At 42.6% G+C, this 21,022-nt stretch overlaps 1 protein-coding gene across 1 annotated transcript in view; it reads left to right on the top strand.

The window, feature by feature from the left end:
- The window catches only part of LOC111868953, a 517,093-nt gene that overhangs the window by 243,528 nt on the left and 252,543 nt on the right, over positions 1-21,022 (top strand). The gene's annotated exons all lie outside the window — the stretch shown is intronic.

Here is a 21,022-nt window from a genome sequence, read left to right as displayed (position 1 = left end):
AAGCTAAGCTATCCCTGTAACAGGCCGTGGAGGCCCATAGGCTTGTGAGACGTTGAGGCTCCCACATTATCTAGACAGTTGCCTCAAAGATGGCGGTGAGGTTGTCAGCCTTATGCCCCGGCCGCGCTTTACTCCCCAAGAAGATTATTAATTAATTCCTCGTACTCATTTCTGTTAGAGGCTGAGTCGACCCCAGGGCCATAGTGCGGCTGGAAGGATTAGGTCAGTTGAAAAAGAAATCCAATGACCTCATCGGGACTTGAACCCGCGACCTTCCGGCTTGTAGCATAGTGCCTTAACCAACTACGCTACTGCATGCCCCGAACGGCCGTTTCTGCTTGTGTAAAGTGAAGTGTAACAATTTTGAAGTGCGATATGATGTTGCTCGTGTTGCATACCTTTAAACAGGACGGGGGACAGCCAGCATAGTTGAGATGCCTAGCATTCAGTTCTGCCCACTCGATTAACAGATAATTTAGAACATAATGGCGGTTTCAGAACCTCCCATTATCCTCCTGAGGTTTAGTTAGTACGACAGTTTGCGGCGTCCTCAGACCGACGGGTCTTCAAGTAAATCCCAAAATTTAAGTCATGTGATACAAGATTCGCGTTAAAGACCACGACAGACCTCAAGTTGGTAACATTCAAGATTCCTCTCTCCTGGGGTGTGAAACCGTGGTTAAATCACGCTAATGCTATTTGGCGAGGGATTATGCAAATTTCTCCAGCCTAGTTCCTCCGTATTGGGCTCACATATGCTCCTCTGTACCCTGTCTCAAACACGCTCAATCTTATGTTTTTCCCGTGACATGACAGAGCAATTCACACCCACACAAAACGGCAGTCAAAATAGACGTTTTGGAAATTTTTATTTTTACGTTTCTTGATAACACGAGAAGACGAAGGATTCTGAGCGATTGGTAGCAAGCATTTTCTGAGCATAGCCTGTTGTTAATTATTTCGTGATTTTGTTAGATTTATGAATGTCGCCCCCACGTATTTTGATTTTGCCACGTTTTCATAGCTCTCTTTATGTTTTGGTTTTGTCCTGCATTCTGGTTACGAGACATCTGCATAAATGTTAGAGAAGCTGTTGCTTACGGAAAGGGATTCACATGGACATTGTAAGATAGAAGACGCATTTATATCGAGCAGACAGACTACGGTAGAGGGAACTGGAATAAACAAAATTAAAATAAATATTAAGATTACCATCTTGTAGGGTGAAACCCCGTGCAGTTTGGTACATAGATATCAGCATTTTGGGGGAACCCATTGCATACATCTTTCGGATGTCAGCTGAGAAAACAGTAAGATTTGAGGCTTTCGCGGCGGTGACTATGAAGAAAGCAGTCTTCTGGCATTTGGCAGCGTGTATATGTGGTGTTAACCGACGTTTCGGAGGAACGTATCGCCTCCATCTTCAGGGTAGAAGAAAAAATATAAGAAATCTGCAAGCGAAGAGACAGTGAGAACCGGTAAAAGCAGACTGTGCACGTTCCTCCGAAACGTCGGTTAACACCACATATACACGGTGCCAAATCCCAGAAGACTGCTTTCTTAATGAGAAAACAGTGTTCTTACAATTGCATCACAGCGTGAATTACTAATTTGTTTATTTTCACTTAGAACATTAATTTCCTAATTAGTGAAATGGCACTTACAACGCTCTTGTATGCAAGAACTTCAGTATGACTGTTAGCACTTTTTGACATATCGTACATTATTGCATTTGAATTGGTAAATTAATTCTCTGACGCGAGAGAAGGTGAAGTTGGTTTGCCGAATGAAATATTACGTTTCTGAGAATTCGACGAAATATTCAGGAACTACATGCAACTTCTATTCAATAGAATGACTTAATATATAACACGGTGAGACGAAATGGCACATAATCAGAACAGTCAACGACTTTTATTATGGAAATGTTGTGAGATTTTGGGTCCAAATTAATCTGAAGCTATATGAATAGTGGGAAACACATCGAGTTAGAACAAAGTAATCTGATGCTTGGTTTGTATGAACCGAACAGTCTCGTAGTAGAACGCAAGGGTTGAGCAGTCGCATATAGCAAAGCCCGGAATTCGGACAGATTATTTAACAACTGGTTTACATAGAATTGATTCCCAAATAAGTTAATATGGCCGAGCCGTGACCGTGTTGTTGCATTTCAGCTTCTCGTGACGGCAGCTCTGGGGTGTGACACCGTCTGTTTCGGTAGACGTCCAACGACGTATCGGAGAGACGTTTCACCTCCATACTCCGTTAGGATCTGTGAGTGAGCCAAGATGGAATGCAGGTCTGGATATAAGGCCTGAGATCACTGGTAGGAGCAAGCAGAGGAGTAAAGAAACGTGGCCCTAAAGAGGGCCATATTTGCAAAGTTAACGGATTGGGGGCGGCGGAAGAGAAGTTGCACGTGGTTCCATAGCGACGTGTAATTGGGCCAGAGGAGTGACATTAGGCTGTAGGCAGTTCAGTCTAGGAACGTTGTTAGAGGCAGTTAGTTTCTCCCGAAACGTCTGCAAACGTCTGCTAGACTAGACTGAGTCACATCTTGGAATGTTGTGGTATTAAAACATAACGGTTATTAGGAACTTTTACATCTTTTACTAAACGTACCAGTATTGAAGAAGAACGTTGAAATTTCAACGTGAAATTGTTGTGGCTGTCGAAATCGATGTGGAATTTGAAGCATGAAGGCAGAAGTGCCACACACTCAACTGTGACATCCGGCGAATGGCCTTCGTGAAATGACTGAGGGATGAGTCTAGTTGCACGAGTGAGTGAAGCCTATCTATCGTACGAAACTGCGGAAGTGTATGTTTCGATCTCTCACTGACGTGTGAATAACTGGCATATGCTGAAAATAGAACCCATCAGCTTTCTAATGATGACGCAGAGTCCGCGGCGTCACTAGTAGCACGAGTAGATGAAGTAGTGACGTATGATCCTTGAGCTGTAGCGGCTCTGCATATCGGGGTGCTCCCATGGGGTGGAGTGGAGCGGAGCTTAACTTACGTAATGTATCGGGGATGATTACGTGTGGAGCTCACCTTCCCTCTGATAACTGGATAAACAGAACCAGGGAATCTGCTTCCCTGCCCCCTGTAATAAGCGTCGAGTGCACCGCCATGTCTGTACCTGTCGAATTACTGCATTACAGGAACCCAACGCTCCTCTGTACATAAGCATAAACTGTATCATTGTCACTACGCATTTTCAGGTTACCAAAGGAACGAATTGTCTAGCGTTAAAAAGTTGAAAGAACGTAAAATTATGTATTAGGTCACGAACTAACGAGCAGTCTTTTGTTTTAGTGAATATATGTGCTCTGTGATTGATGTGAATATGTGAAGTTCGCTGTATAAATAATATGATTTTCGTTTGCTATTTGTGCGTGTTATTCATGCGAGACGGCCTTAAATTTCGGCCTCATTTTATTAATCGGTAATACGTAGAACTGAGAGAAATGCCGGCGAAAGCAGGGAAAGTTAGTGGTACGATAGCTGAAGTAACAAATTATGAGACTTAGCGTGTAATTTTCAAGGGCCTTACTTTAGTGTGATGGAAATATGTAGGCATACATCGTATATTTTGCCGGAATGCCAGTTACTTAGTTATCACTATGATCGACACGATAGGCATTAGTTAGCAGTTAATAAGTTAAGTTAGACTTGCCGGTTTGTTTACTCTTCCACGTTTACAATGGCGGCAGCGCAGCCTTGCGAACCGTTAGTGAACATTACCCACTTCACGGCGTCACGTCCCGGAAAACTATGCTGTTCGTAGTCCCGCTGTAGTAATCTCAGCTCGAGCTATGGAAGGGTCTTTTGGAAACCATTGTCAGTTATTCCTGTTGAATTTGTAATGAACTTTTCTCTGGTTGACAGAGTTAGAGAGATGTAACGTTGGGATAGACATCCGGACGGATAACAAACACTTGCAGATGATTATAAACGTCCATTATGCGCATCTAAGTAGTTGCTTCCAGTCTGTTTCTCATTGAAATATATTGCTGCGCGTTGTTAGAGGCAAACGAACGGTGCAACACGACAGGCGTAGGAACAACTACGGTCTCATCTAGAAACAGATAAAATTGCTTGAAAACGTAAGGCAACAGTTTTGACGTTTATTGCCATAATGAATAGCGTGCAGTGGGATGGGAAATGTAAGTGAGATATGTACACTTAGGGAATGAACAGGCTTGAAGATATTTCATTGCAGTCTATTGAGGGAGAAGGGGCGCTGCGTCTGCGCAATGACAATCGCAGTGATGTAGATGTTTCTGTATTTTTTCCATGGGCGCTACAGCCCCAATTTGGGCCTAGGCCTACTTCCATGAAACTCTCCGTTTCACTTCGGTTTACTAGATCTTACTCATACGGTAGGACTCCTTGAGCGAGTGATCAGCTCGTCGCAAGGCCTCTACCTGTAGATAAACTGAACATCCATGCCCTGAGTGGGATTCGAATCCACGATCCCGGCTTCCGAGCGAGCGAAGACAGTGCATGCCTTAGACCGCTCGGCTACCGTGACCGGCAGATGTTTCTATATACCTACTGTAAATATAGATGGAAGGTATAGTCCGTTAATGAATCTAGCGCAACGCGACTCTGCAGCTTCTCTGGTTTCTTCAGAAATATACGAATTTTTGAGAGACTTGAATTGAAACAAAGGATTATCCTCTGATACGTTATGCCGTGTAGTCCGGTATGAATTAAAATGTGATTCTTGCTGAATTTTTGTTTGGCTTATTTCTCTACCCTGAAAATGGATATAGTGCATTCTTCTGTAACGTCTCTAAAATTCTACAGACTACCCGATGTCATAATCAAGAGGACAGTGAAATGGTAAAGTTATCGCTTTGATTAATTAAGCACTACGCTATAAAGGCGTATGGCAGAGTGGATGTATAGATCCACGTTTTCTTGAATTCGTCACTTGGTGGAGATGAATGGTCAGCTTCGCTCCCCGGCTGCTTTACCCCCGGAGAAAGAGCTTCTGGTGTCCACTGGACAGGAAGCTGGGTGGGCCCCAGATCCGTACTGGGCAGTGCCCCTCATAATCTCCGGTGTGGGAACCGTAAATCCAATACAGGATTGGAATAATTAAATTTGCTACATTTATATGTCATAAACGTAAAGTTTCTAATAAATGGTAATAAACTGTAAACACTATGAACATTGGGTCAGAGAAAGAATGAGCACAGGTTCATCCTACCAGCATGCATATCACTGGCCTCCTTTCTGCGTGACTTCTTCCGGTCTCTTTAGTTGCCATTTCAATTCGTGTGTCTTTTTGCTTGGCGTGTATACTCGGGTTGCTGTTGATGTTGGCGGAGAAATGTGTAAGGCGAGCATGATGGGAGATAATGCGGCCGACTTGAAGTCGCACCAAGCATGTTCATTCTTTCCCTGATCCGAGCGCAACAGCAGTAGTAGTGGCCGTCCACTTGGCAATAAGCAGTATTCTGTGATGATTTTGTAGCCTGGAGAATGAGAGGAACATTCGGTGAGGCAAAGAAAGGCTCTGCAGTCCTTTATGACGATATACTCGTACATGACGTGGCTTCGCAAAGTTCATCCACTCTTCGATACGTCTCACCTTGCGCACATAACCTTACGGAAGCAAGGTCCTGTGCAAGTATGTTTGAATTTCCCGCTGGCGTATGAATATCGCGTATGTGTGGGCAGTGTAATTAGGAAATGCCTAATGATGACGTAACGGTTACGTCACTAACTGACGATGATGTATGCACATTCCTGCAGTAGATGGTTTGTATGTTTCTACGTTTATTTACGTTTTAGTATCTAACTCAGAAGGGTCAAGACCACAGAATAAGCCACAGAAAGGTAAGACTGACAGCGATATGTGTACCTTGTGTCCACGGCCATCTGGTGCGAGATTATAGAACTCAGTATGTGGGGAGTTCAGGACTCTGTTTGTCAGTTAAAGGGTTACATGAAGCGTTAAATTCAGTGTAATGAGATTTAGCGGGAAGAACCAGGCCTCCTGTGTTACAGGTGTTGACAACTTACTAACGGCACTCGAAAGCAGGGAACGCATTTCGAGGGTTGCCGGCAACAGCGACGCAAGTCCATCGAACTGTTCTGAGTCATGTGCAGAAACTGCCAAACCATTCTTGTTGAGCTTGTTTAAATATCTGTTTGATTGCAGCTCTTTACTTTGGAGTCTCCAAAGAAGCAATGTTATGTTTACGTCCACCTCATTCCCGGCCAACATGTTAGATACTTCTGCCAGCTACCCAAGGAATTCCTCGCCATTACCATGTTGACAAGAGTCCGTATGATCCCAATCATGAGCCACACAAATGTAGGCCACATTTTACCGCCCTACTTCTTTAAGATACTTTTTAATTTTGTCACGATTTTATTGACTACAGACGGGATTTGGATCGGCAATCGAATTTATTGAACGCTTGCATGTAAGGTCTGTGCTCTCACTGTTCTACGCACTTCGCATATCCCTACAGGACACACTGGCTCTTCTCAGCCCGTCACAGTCTTCACTAGTCGTTGCTTGATGTGAATATCCTTTGCATAGAGTTCTTTTGCCCACAAGGAGCACAACAGGACGCTTCTCTTCGGTAGTACAATCCACAAACACAGGCACCATTTTGACTACTGAAACCAGCCTTTGAACATACGTATGCCCGTCTGATGCTTAGACTGTCATGAAGCTGGAATGTGCTGCTACCTAGTGATACACATAGAAAACAAATTACGCCCATTGCAGCTGTTTTACTTCCATTTGTGACCTGTTTACTGACTGTCCCTCGTATATTGAGTTCAGGTTACATTGTTGTGCTGGATTGTACATTCTGTAAAATATGTACAGCCTTTTTCTTGTCAGAAGTATTTAAATCTTCGTGACTATCCACAGTTTCATATTTTTCACCACTTTACTTTCCCATTTTACTTTTATTCGTTCGTCAATGACTGTACAGCCCATTGTTGCGTCCTGGCCGCTTTTTCAGTTACGTAATCCTATACATAGTTGGTAGGACTCCTTGGACGGGGGTTCAGCTTGTCGCAAGGCCGCTACCTACACACAGAACACCACAAACATAAAATAAACGAACAGAGACCCAATGCCTCGAGTGGGATTTGAAACCACTACCCCAGTGTTGGAGCGGGCGAAGACATACTTCAGACCGCGCGGGCACTTTGATCGGTCCATTTGTACTTTACCTCATCTAAATATTTTCCTGTATTCTTTATGTATATTCTCTTCGTACAGTATAATCCTGGATAGCGTAGTCGGTATAGCGACTGACTACGGGTTGGATGGCAGAGGGGTCGGAGTTCGAGTCCCGGTAGGGTCAGGAATTTTCTCCACGTCGTCCAGACCTGCTCTGGGTCCCCCACAGCCTCCTATCCAATGGATACCAGGGGCTCTTTCCCCGGGTATAAAGCGGCCGCCGCGTGAAGCTGACCACTCACCTCCAACTAGTGCTGAGGTCAAGAAGGTTTGGAACTTTACATTCACTCCCTCACGCGCCTTCATGGCGTAGTGTTTAGGTAGTTAAGCACAGGGACAGTTGCGTTACCTGTACCGCTTTGTACAGTTGATCTTTCTATACGCTAATTGCTCTTTGACGGTGTGCCACATTTAACATAAAACTTGAGTCCTTCAGTTTTTGTCTCATTATGTCTCAGCCTTATGTTCCGTATCTTCATTCCTTGAACGCAGGGACGCCATTACAGAGATTAATCATGTATGATCGTGTATGGAGTGATGGTGCCTGTAGTGCGATTGCCCCTGCAGTAGCAGATGTAGATCTGCCCTAAAGGAATATCGAGGCTAATGAAATAATATGCACAATTGCAATCAACGCGTTTATCAGCAGCTCTATACTTATCTTCCCCCCCCCCCTCCTTTGCTCCCAGTTTCGAGCACAGGGCTGATTTCTAAGTTTCTTGATCATTTTACAGACGGTAGGACTCCTTGGACGGGTGATCAGCTCGTCGCAAGGCCTCTACCTGAACACAGGACAACACAAACACAGAATAAACGCTTACACACATACACACCAAACATTCATGTCTTGTGTGGGATTCGAACCCACGATCCCGGCGTCTGAGCGGGCGAAAACAGTACATGCCTTAGACCGCTAGGCTACCGTGACCGGCATTTGGTCATTGGAGTAAGCATTTGTGCTCTCGGCCTGCTCCGTCCAGAAAAATATGACGGTCCATAGGTTCATTACTGGTATTCACATAGAAGTGAAGTTTTGTCCCTCTGTAAGGGCTCAGTATACTCGTGAGCCTAATTTGTAAGTCATTATTCAGTTACACATAACAGTGCTTCAGTAGAATCGATTTTGATTTTGATCTACATAACATACACGGGATTGAAGCACTAGAATTCACTGTTGTGCTAATGAAATTAATCCATTTGGGATGGAATGATGTTTAAAAGCTTCAGGAAGGCTGTTGAATTGGCAGGAATGGATTTGCTATTCTGTTTTTGTTTTTGAATTTATGGCAGTTATTACCATAGCTAATGAGATAATTGGAAGATCGTTATTAACTCACACAGTCTTCAGCTCAGTTCCTGTAATGAACACATTAAATGTTCCAATGTTTTCGTTGTATTCTTGTAGTTCCCGGTTTGTGTCATGAGCGTTTCAGTTCAGGGGCGTTTGGAAGGATCTGTATTGTTTGTCCAGTTATTGGAGAATACTGTATAATGTTTCGTGACGCCACGCAGTCGGCTAGAAATTCACTGAAGTTTGAAATGAGCATACTGTCTCCAACTTCACGGTCGAATACTGATTCAAGCAATCAAAAAGCAGCAAGCAAGCAAAGCCGTCTGCTTACTTTGCTTGATTTACCTTCCAATCCTCAAGATGGAGGCAATACGTTCCTCCAAAATGTCACTGAACCTGTGCAACACTGCACGACTCACTTCCCAGAAGAACCTCAAATATAAGTATGAAATACTATTTACTACCAGATCGAGCGCATGTTCTTTTCCAGGGGTATGATTGTCCAGCAGGGCCAATAGCTTTTTCCTCCACAGCGTCCAGACCGATTCTGGTGGCCAGCACACCTCTCCAATGGGCAACGAGTGTTTTCTTCTCGGGAGTAAAGCGGTCGGAGCGTGACGTTTATATTAACTAGGAGTTACGTTTTATTCCGCACATGGTGTTTATTTTGGTCATAAGTCTTAGAATATTCGACAGGAATGACTGAGAAGAATTGCGAAAGTTTCAGAAAGGCAAAAAGTAAAACCTAATATCTCCCCAAAACAGTTCTTTATGTATTCACTTTTATGTGGCACCGGACGGTACTGAAATTACTTTTAAACTAAGGATTAAAATGTAACTTTTAGTAACATTAGGGATGCAGGTTAATAAAGTGAGGTATTAAATAGGGGAAGTAAAAGGCGCGGCTTCGTAATTTAAAACGGATTACCCCTTCCTACGTTAAAAAAGAAACATCAGTTAAAAGCTAAAATGATTTTAACTCCAGAATCCCGCCACAATTAGTGGGCGTTAAAATGTAATGTTTTAATTCTTAGGCGTTATACGTGTAAATTGGTAGTATAACGACGCAGTGTGGACGTAGGAGCTATTTCGTATAGACAGATCAAATATTACAGTGAAGGTTTGTTCTAAAACTTGTCGCGTAGACTTACTGTGTGTATCGTTATGTCGGTCGGATATAACCTCACATCGATTTCCTCAGGAACTCTGCGTAATACGAGTGTATACAATGTATACAAAACAGAAAATGCAGATACTGCGGGAGTCTAGAAGTTTGTTTGAAACGTTTCCTTTTACCATATCGCATATATCTAAAGAAATAAAGTGACAAGTCAGACTGAATTAAGACATGACATAACATGGAAGGCAACACTCAGATATGGAAGTGAGCCATGGGTTTTGAACATAAAGAGACCCAACGTTTGGAAACAGCACAGATGAAATTTCTGGGACAACTCCTGGGCTACCAAATGGAATACTGCAAAATGTTATATTTCAGCATCCTGTTGCATGGATGTATCACTCGTTGACGCATTTCTTTCTTGGATGCAGCACAAACCGTTCAGTCTCGCCTGTATTATAAAAATACCATTAAAATCGCGTTAGTTGTAACATGTTTCGGCCTTACAAGGCGATCTTCAGGCATGGGCCGACTAGTGAGAACTACAAACGAAGGGAACATAACATGGAGGCCGCAAAATGAGAATAACGCGGAGAGAAGAGAGAGTGTTCATTCCCAAACAAACACATTTTAGTGCGAACGGCGATATGCAGTAGCGTGGGGTTTAGCAGTTTCAGTTGTTGAACAGTTGCCTGATGATGGCCTTGTGAGGCGCAATCATGTTGCAGTTGAATGTGATTTTAACGGCATTTTAAAATAAACGCGAGACTGAACGGTTTATGTTGCTTTAGAGACGGAAATGAGTGAACGAGTGAAAGACTGCAAGTTTGTAATGTAGTGGAAGATGCATGTGACTCTCAGGGAACCTTGAGAAAGCTTTAGAAATAATGCACAGAAATCAATTAGCATTTTATTGTAAACCCAGGGGCGAAATAAATAGATGCCGCCCGAAAAGTTGGATGGAAAGACGAATTCTTGGCTGAGGGGTAACTACGGAGCCCTTGTACGTCTAAAACTACATATAGTTTCAACATGACTATGCTGGATTTTAAATTTTCACGGCGGTGGCTGGGCTATGACGCCGTCTAGTTCTGTACAAGTTCACCGACGTTACGAAGGAACTCGAGGGAACTTCTGTTGGAAAATGCGCCTTCACAAACCAGAATATAGCACTTATCAGGAATAAAATTTTATGCTGTACGATATTTTAGTGCCGTTATCTTTGCAGGATATGGATCTGTTTACTGTAATTACACAACTTAATCAGGCTTTACAATTTAGAAAAGAAACCCTAATATTTATATTCCTGCGAGCAGTTGTCGGCAGGTATAAATAAATTTATGGAAGGATGGATACATGGACAGGCAGATCGATAGATTTCTCTGGTAATAGTTTTATTAACAGATAAATTAAAATTTACAGTGATGAGTAATTATAAAATTGGGTAGTTGCGGACTGCGCCCGAGAGACACTGCGATGGAATGCATGTCAGTCTCTGAATCTGTTCATTCAGTATGATCCTTCCTCCTGGAACTTCTGTCGGATGTTCCTGTGCAGGTAACCATGCCATTTTCCTCCAGTCCGCAGTGCATCTCTGTGTACAGCCGTTACTGCAGCCTCGTGTGAACCTGCGCTGGACGTGTCTTACAGATGTCTATGTAGATAGGTCCTAGTGAGCATGGTACAGAACAAGGCAGATTGCAATATATCACATTTAGAAAATACCTAGAAATATGGTACAATTACGGAACCTAGATGTAAATGGACGATAATATTAAAATTTATATTAGAAACGTATGTGTACTCAGATGGTTTAGGGGAGAGGGAAATAGCAAGATTTCTTAATCACGGCGAAGCACCTTCGATTCCATGAAAGCATATGATTTCTTGACCAGCTGAGTAACATTTCAAGGAAGATTCTGTAATTGAATAATAAAAGATCTGTAAGCAATAGAATATAAATATGTTTCTAAATATCTGGGTTGGATTGATATCTGACTGCAGGCTTCGGCAGGATTAACTGATATCTCCCTCTGCCATCACAGGAAGAGTACCGCAAGGCTCATTAGAAAGGCTGAACTGACGACAAGAGAATCCTCTCATTAAATATACTCGAGAGACTGGGCTTAAGTCTACACGTGACGTATCTGTGCTTCCTTTCTCTCTCTCCCCCCCCCCTTACCGCAAGGCCTCGAGGGAGCAACTCCTGAACCCCTTGATGAAGACGTGCCTTCAGGAACTGAAATGAAAAGCCATTAATAATTAAATGAGAAATCATTACATGCATGAATGTCCCAACATTTCAATCAGTGCATTTGGAGGCGCTTCTGCACATCAGTGATTCCTGTTCCTTTTGGACTAAAATACGAATTCTTTTATTTCCCTAATGACTATACAAAAACAGACAAAAAACATAACGCCTCGAAAATATTCGTATAGCCTGATCGAAGTGTTCATGGCTTTTTAAATCATGGACTCGTATAATTTCTGTCCCACTTTCGAGAAATTCTCTCTTTATAAAACCTGAACAGTCGTCATCAAGTTCAGAAATGTTCAGCATTGAACTCTGTCCGAACAGGATTAATCTAATTAACATCGTCACCACTTTTATCTCTTGAGCATCCATCTTTAGTAGGGTCTGTCTTTCCCAAAATTTGTAAATTAATTTATTAATGTGATTAAATTCCACCCATAAAATAAATTTTTAAAATAATTCTATCTTGGATGTTGGAAGTAATCCGACGTTTCGGAGGAGCATGTCGCCACCATCCTCACTATCGAAGAGAAGACCATTTGCTTGTTACCTGCTTCATCCCGGTTTCCTACTTGTCTTACTCTTCAACCCTGAAGATGGGGAGACATGTTTCTCCGAAATGTTGGGTGACTTTCAACAGGCTGTACGGCATCATATCCCAGAAGAAACGCGTCTTCGTAAATATCTCTGTGAGAATCCGAAATTCTAAATAAGATCATCTGTTTATGTCACTCCGCTGTATCTCAAATTATATAGCAGGAACGTTATGTAGAATTCATAATATAATGTCACGTGTCTGGGGGTTCCGGGACAAATAGTTAATTGATTACGGTTTTAGACGAAGCTGTTTTATTGGACAACTCGTCCACGATTGCAATTCCAATCACTACAATCACTCTGACATAACTTCTTCCGGGCGGTGCGACCTAACTACCCCATCGTCTCTGATTTCTCCTCCGATTGTCGCAATTTGCCCTCTTAAAGCAGATCTTCGCGTGCTGCCGAGAGAACACCTTGTCCAAGGGTTCTCTCTATCTTCGACGCAGCGTTGGCTAGCGTATCCGTTGCCACGGCAACTCAGCAATTCTGTCTCTGTTGCCTAGGCAATTTCCTAGGTAGCGGTCTGCCTATGTATTCGTTGCCACTGAAGTATGTGTTACTTATTGTAGCTGTTGCGTAGCAATGGACGTCATATAATCCGGCTTTTAGGCGTCACGCCACAGTAACCTAGGCTGACTCTATTTAGCTTTACACAACTGAAGTAGTGACATGTCCACAGTAGATGTACTGGACATCCACAGGACTTGGTATTCTTAGGACAGGGCGCGTCTCTTTAAGGTGAGGCCTACATTAAAGTACACAGTCCGGTTATTACTTGCTGGCTTCTTATCACCGATGCCCTGGTTTATCCCATGATAGTCCGTGTAGGATTTGCGGCGAAGACGAGGTGTCACTAGAGAGGATTATCTCCTAGACACTTCGGTATTCCCGTCAGTAGGGCCACTTGATGCAGTAGTACCAAGGGGACTGAAAATATAGCAATAAGGCACTGTCACTGCTAGGTCTGAGGTCGTGTGACTGTGAAGATTAGTACATTCTGGGTTGTGCTAAGTAATGAATTGGAAAGGATTTGGAAGGAGGTGTTCGTGGCCTGAAAGAGGTGCGTTTCCAGAATTTTTCTAAAGGAACAAGGAATACCAACTCGGTATAAATTCGAACCTAGTACCTCCCGAATATAAGTCTATATCGTTGCCTCTAGACCAGTCTGTTCGGTGACGCCGTGTTTTCTTGTAAATTATTACCAACTTTTCAGAGAGACCCGCTGCCTCAGTTTGTGGGGCAGTAAACCTGAGAATGATGGCAGTATATTCCTTTGAAAGATTTGTAAATATCTAGCAAACTACACGGCGTAAAGTTCCAGAAAATAGTAATTCTCAAAATATACTTAGTATCCCCTTATATATAAAATGTTAGGCATTTATTCTCGGAAATGTAAAAAATGTGTACTAACCTCGTCCTGTCATTTCAACTGATGTATTAAAACGTTTTCCCAAATGCAATACACATTGCCCCCTGAAATAATCAAATATGAAGAAATGTTTGACTTTCACTGGCTTTGAAAGCCTAATATGAAAGGTAGATGTCATTTTTATTTATTCTGTGACGAACAAATTCAGATATTGGAAAGTTGCTTTCTATTTACAAATTGCTTTACTTTTATAGGATGTCCAATAAATTCGTCACTTCATACTTAATCACGCGAATCCTTGATGAAGACTTATAACAACATACCCCTAACAAAACTTCGACTAACGCGTAATTTCCGCGGAAAACGCAGTTGTATTTGGGGCACTCTGTTTTATAAGAGCGCTTTCACTTTAATTACGATTTCCGCGAAAATTATGTGGTGGTCGAAACTTTATTAAGGAACACTTTACTGTCAGTATTCATCAAGGAACTGCGTGGTACAGTCGACAGGCGCGAGTTTTGTGACATCCTGTATTACTTGTAGTAGCTTTCTAAATATTATTTGTTTTGTTCTGTTACAAAATATTTTTACAGCCGAACATGTAACACAAAGTGAACTGTAACAGCGTGATATTTTATGAAATATATGGTCCATATTAATATCTCATATCTCTTGCTTTATTTATCAGTAACATTCTTCAGGTTGACAGCATTTTAAAATTACTAGTAAGCCGTGTTGATAAACGTGTGGCTCTAATACCATAAGCGGCACGCGGGTATAATTTTTATGCTACTGAGAAATGTTTGATTTCTGTGATTCCACACATCTGCTGGTTAACGATTCGAGAAAACAACCGAGAGTTGACATTACCTCGTAAGTTACATGTGAATTAAAAATATCTGTTTCGTACGGCGGACGTAATATAGGAGACAGAAAGATATTAAATTTATATGAATTAATTACTTTAGTTTAATTATTTTAATTAATTAAATGTTTTATTTATTAAATTTATCTGCGGTAGGCACTGCTATTACAGGAGTGTGCTTCAGTTCTTGGATGCGATTGAAATCCTTATTCCCAAGTATGTTTTTAATTCCATGAGTAAACTTACATTGACCAATTTTGGTGTTCTACAAGTTTCGCCTGCTGTGTATTGTGATACTGACAAGGGGAATAACCATATCCCGGGAAGTGAATGGCTACTTCTGCTTCTGCACAAAAACTACAGTTAGAAATTGTAATTGTTACTCGTCTTTAAGTGAGTTCTTACAATATGCAGATGAAAATTATTCCATTTTGAGTCTTGATGCCATGAGGAAGACCACCTCTGTGGTCTAGTGGTGAGAGTTCCTGGCTACAGATCCAGAGGTCCCGGTTCGATTCCCGGCGCTACCAGATTTTTTTTTTTAGAAGTAGTGGGTCTGGAACGGGGTCACTCGGCGTCGTGAGGATAATTCAGGAGATATTTCAAGGAAATAACGGCTCCGGTCTAGAAAACGTAAATTAACGGCTTGGGGTTTCGTTGCTCTGACCACGCGACACCCTCAATCCGCTAAAGTTGGCACTAACTTCACCGACAAGCGGCGGTCGCTCGGTCGGTATAGTTCGCTTGCGGACTAAAACCACGGAGTTTAGTATTTTTTTGATGCCATGAGGAAGCCCCCTCGTTCAGTATCCACAGTTAACAGTCGTGAAGAAGGCCCTCCCATAGTAAACGTGGCCCGGTAGCGGTTATTCCCTCTAATAAACACTACGGAGAAAGATGAGGCTGTACCTTAATTTAATTAATTTCCCGGAATGTGTTTAGATTCATTGCCTTTACTTCAAAAAGTGAGTTTTTTTAGAATATTATGTCCCGAATACACCTGACTCTGTGAAGCCTAAAATCCCTCTGTATAATATTTGAAAATTGAGTTCCTACCTCGCAGTAAGCAGTTCTTCAATCCCGAATATCATATTATTGTGGCATGTAGGTCCGCTGCTAGTCGGCGACAGCGAAATAGACAATTGTACAGTGGCCGTTATTTGGTAACGGCTCCGAAAAAAAACATGTTCCCACGACAAAAAATTGCACTGCAACAGGAGCGGTGTTTTCTGCTCGGTCTGTACTGAGGTGTCATAAGCAGAGCCAGTTGGTCATTGAGTCAGTGAGTGAGTTTGTTGGTGAATCACTTAGTGAGAGAACTGCTGCAATTCAGTTGTGAAGTGTTGCTGTGGAAAGCCCGTAACTGAGGCCGGGGACCGTTCGGGAACCCAGAGGAATCGGAACTTCCGCCGTTGGAAGACGCTACCAGGCAACGGCTAGTGAAGACATGACTGTGGAGACGTTTGTGTGTGTGTGTGTGTGTAATAGGGAGCTGTAAGGTATAGTCACTCGCGTATAAAAGTGTCCACTAAATCCGATTACAGATGAGAACTCCAGCTAAAGTTACTAAACCACGTGACATTATATGTAAAGTTCAGGTCCTGTCACACAGAAGGCACACAGCGTTTCCATTACACCCATCATTTTATGCTGTTTAGGGAAATAAGCGTTAAATTAGAAAACCATGCAAGGCCCCTAAGTACAAGTACAGCTTGTGAGCAAAATACAGAATTCAGTAACATTAAGGCAGATGATACCGATATTAGTAACCATTGCTGTATGAAGAGGTAGGAGGGACTAGGCTTAGTGTACCAGCCTCCATCTCATTTCCTCTGAATTGCAAGCACCAGTTAAATTCATATTTAAATAGACCAGAACTCCCTCAAAAGGTCGTCTTTCTTCCTTTACCTTAATATCTTAGCCATAATGAAAATACGTTCTACTCTATATTTTAAAATTATGTCCTGGGAACAAATGCAATGAAAATCCCTTTCTGGGCTGAAAAGGATCTCCCCCCAAGTCGATATATCACAACATTTTGACCACAGAGAGAGAAAAAAGCCTGTCTTTCTATTCTGCAAACGTTTTTAAACCAGATGGCTTAAAAATACTAGAGAGATACGTGTAAGCGGGTTATATAATCGTTTCTCTAATATTTAATATGGCTAGGGGGAAGGAAACCTCAGTATGCAAGCGTAAGCTAAGGGACATCGTTTCAGTCAGATGTCTGTCCTCAAGACCGTCGTAAGTGCAGAGTGGAGGATAGTATACTACTAAGAAGGAGGTTTGTGGTAGCCGATCACAGTGGCCACGTGGTCTAAGGAATGGACTGTCTTCGCTCGCTCGAACGCTGGGATCGTGAGTTCCAATCCCACTCGAAGCAAGTGTTTGTGTGCGTATATTCTGTTTTATTGTCCTCTGTATAGGTAGCGGTCTTGCAACGGGCTGATCCACCGGCTATGTATATTAAAAAAACTGAAAAAGCGGCCAAGGTGCAACAACAGAACTTTAAAGCCACAGATGGACAGATAGGGGATTGGCGATGTACGTGGCTCCCCTGATGCTGTTAGTATAGGGAGATCGGGAAATTTAGGGTGGAATGCAGTGGATAGCTCAGTTGGTATGGCGACGGTTTACGAACTGGATGTCTGGGGTTCGGTTCCTAGCAGGTGTAAGATTATTCTCTTCATAACGTCCGTACCGGCTCTATGGGGCCCGCCCAGCCTCCTATCTAGCGGGTATCTGAAGATCTTTCCTAGGGGGTAAAGCGGCAGGGGCGTCGAGCTGATCACTCATGTCCATCTAATGCCAAGGTCAAGGATGGTGGAGCTGTAGTTCCATTCCCCCTTACGTGTTGAATGAGTGGGGCTTAATTAATGAAGCACGGCGACAACTTTGTCTCTTTTTTACCGTTACGGATTTTATACGTCGAGTTTAAATACGCTCTTAACTTCTTCGTGAATACAATATTGTTCTGTTAGCATCGCTCCGAGATGTTTGAATTTTGTCACAATTTCCAGCCGTTTCTTTTCCATCTTTATGATATCCTTGTTCCCCTCAGAGTCTGTCGTACGCCGAAGCCATGTGCTACACAACGTGCGGTGCGGCCCATCAGGTTGGTCTGACGGTAATCCTCTGGAACCGTATTCCAGGGGTGACTGGTTCGAATTTCGACCTCGATATTGGCGATCCGGACTTGTATCGTGATATTCCTCAGTTGCTCGAAGCAAATGCCGATATAATGCCATGATTAGGTCACAATGGCTTCCTTCCAGATCCCTTGCAGTTTGTTTATACTGGTCAGCCTGCAGTTTGAGTCTGTACGAGGTACTAACAGTGGCGCAGACTTTCTGGTTTCTGAATGTCTGGTATTGTTAGCCCTGTGCCTAACCCTTAGTTGCCGGCTCTTATTCATTATCTTCGCATCTTCTCTTATACGGACGTCATCTGATGACGTGCCATCCCGTGATGACAAGGGACCCACTTGATGTTGACAGAGATATATGGAGGAAAGAATTAAGTCTTATTCTTCTAGCCCTTTCATGTCTTCTGTCAGGCTTAGTCCAGCATCTGAGAAAGTCGTGTTCGGGCCTAGTTCCAGATTCTTGCGGTAACCTTACCAGTGATAAATTAAAGTATTTGTCACGTGTCCGTAGCTTGGGGAATATTGTCTGTTGTACTGACTTCGACAGTTTTCATATACAAAGAATGTGTTGTCACGTATATGAGTGACTGTAGACGGGGTTTGGATTAGTGACTCGATTTATTGAACACTTGCAGGTCGTAATTACGATTATCTATAACACTGTCGCTGATTTCCACACTTTACACCTCACTAGAACACACAGTTTAGTGTTCTCAGTCTGTTACTAACCGTTTCCTGGCAACGGATTTTAACAGTGGAGATTCTTAAGCTTCACGCGCTCAAGTCCTTCCTTCACAGACTCCCGTGCAGAACTGACTGCTTTAACCTTGTCCCTTGCTTATAACATCTCGGCACCGACCACATAGAAAACGCAGCTCTTCTCTTGTTGCGTTCGTATATGTTGCTGTAGAAACGTGTTCAACGAGCCGTTGTGCCTAAAAGTCTCTGCTATATCCGCCTATCTCGCTGTCGTTGCATAGCAACGGCTCTACACGTTACAATATATTGAGCCCGGTAAAAGTAATATTATTAACCCTGTATAGGATTGTGGAGGTATAGATCCATATAATTTTAACCGTGGAATTAGATTGAGGCGAGTGCCGTCTATAGAAAAGATAAATATCTCAGTCCCTTAATGGAAACCGAACTCCGATTCCTTGGCCATTCTTCCCATGTCCCAACTGAGCTATCCCAGCTTCTCTTAGTGACCTTGGAGAGGAGTGGTATAGGAAAACACGTGGATCTCAAGAGGATGAAGTTAGACTGGAAACAGAGAACTCTTATTCGATTTAAAATAATCTTACATAGCTTTCATTTCTAAATTAGAAGATAAAATGTGTCTCAGTAGTTACTGTGTGGATGAGCCGTAAAAAGTGAGAATCATTCGGACAACAGGACTAGAAATCATATAGCTCTACGATGAATATCTTAACATAGCTCGAATGATCGTGAGCACAGCAGTATAATACACACCTGACTACTGGTTTTGAATTTGGAATTTGTAATGCAAAGACCAGTCGCATGAACTCTTCTGCGGATGCAACGTAATAAGATCGCCCAGAGAATTAAAGTAAGTAAAGGTATCCCTCTAACAGGCCGTGGAGGCCCATAGGGTTGTGAGACGTCGAGGTTCCCACATTTTCTAGACAATCGCCTCATAGATGGTGGCAAGGTTGTCAGCCCTACGTACCGGTCGCACTAAATATAAAAAGTGTAGAATATAGAGACGTAGAACACAGAAGAAAATGGGATGATTCATTCTGAGACGAAACGAGGTTGAGGCTAACCTTGCAGCTGATGATAGTTATTGTGAATGCGGATGATTCAGTAAAAGTAAGCTGTCTTTTTCCTTTCCAGAAGAAGAATGAACCTATAGTAGCGTTTCACCCCCACTTAAGCAGTTTTTACATTATTTCTTTGTAATGTTATGCGCCCTTTTCACTGTTTAAACAATACTCCGTTTTGCTGTCGCTGTGTTAGCTTAATAGTCCGCATACAATTCTTACCGTTACTTAGAGACAAATAAATATCGCTTCCCTGGCTACAGATTGATGGGAATTCTTTGAGACTAGTTTTATGTTTAGTTTATGCGTAATTTATGTTTAGTTTATCACTACAGCTACTGCTCTCTGCATTCCAAGCCATTCAACTGCTCTAAAGATGGAGGCGATACATTCCTCCGAAACGTCGGCGAAAACGAAGAATACACGGCGCCTAAACCCAGAAGACGACTTTCTTCATAGTTTTATGTTTGTTCAGCTTTTAACCACAAATCTTCAGTTCTTCGGTGTCTTCACTTTGAAGGGGAGAACATGGCTTGGAAGAGTCGCGAAGGAAGTGCCACGAAGAATGCCTATGCCAAAGACAGATGCATTAGTAGAGAAATGACGGCAGTACCTAAATGCTGTTAATTTATGTTTATCCCCGAATGCAGAGGCGGCTAAATACAAAACGAGACCGTACAAGTCCGGTAAGAGGGTTACACTTCTCACTTGTGTTACTGACGTGCGTGGTTCGAGGCTCGGCCAGGACACCATCTACCACCGAACGAGATTTTTCATAGCTTCCTTAGTCCACCCGGCTGAATGCCGGGTTGTACTCTCAATACGTCACGATCGCGTCCTGTCATATCCCTTCCAGTCCTTCATTCATCCTACAAATCGGCGCTATATTGTACATCCTCACCGCCATCTGTGAGCCGACTGTATAGAAAAATGTGGGAACCTCGACGGCTCTCAATCCTATGGGCCTCCACGGCTTGTTACTGGGATATCTTTAATTTTTATATAACACCCGTTGAGGATTGAACGGCAAGTCTTATCAGTTGGTGCATCACCTTTCGCATTATTAATTCCCCTGCTTTCTCCTTTATTTCCTCTTGTCCTACATGTTATCGGATGTTGCGTCGAGGCTATCTTTATTGTTATTTCCCACGAATAGCACGCAAAAATAATTGTAAACTCTCTCATTTATATAGTACACTATAATTAAAATATGCACATCAAAATACTATCAGTACTCATAGAATAGACATGATACATTGAGACAGAGGACTGCGTTCCCGTTCATATCTCACTGCATAACTTATGTTCATGTAACGTGTTAACGATCGACAGTTCATCGCTGTTGTAACCCGAAGTTCGTAATGGCGGTG

This window comes from Cryptotermes secundus, unplaced genomic scaffold (genome assembly GCF_002891405.2).
Source record: "Cryptotermes secundus unplaced genomic scaffold, Csec_1.0 scaffold1090, whole genome shotgun sequence".
Taxonomy (NCBI): Eukaryota; Metazoa; Arthropoda; class Insecta; order Blattodea; family Kalotermitidae; genus Cryptotermes; species Cryptotermes secundus.
The sequence above is the reverse complement of the archived record's forward strand: the minus strand, read 5'-3'. Positions and strand labels throughout refer to the sequence as shown.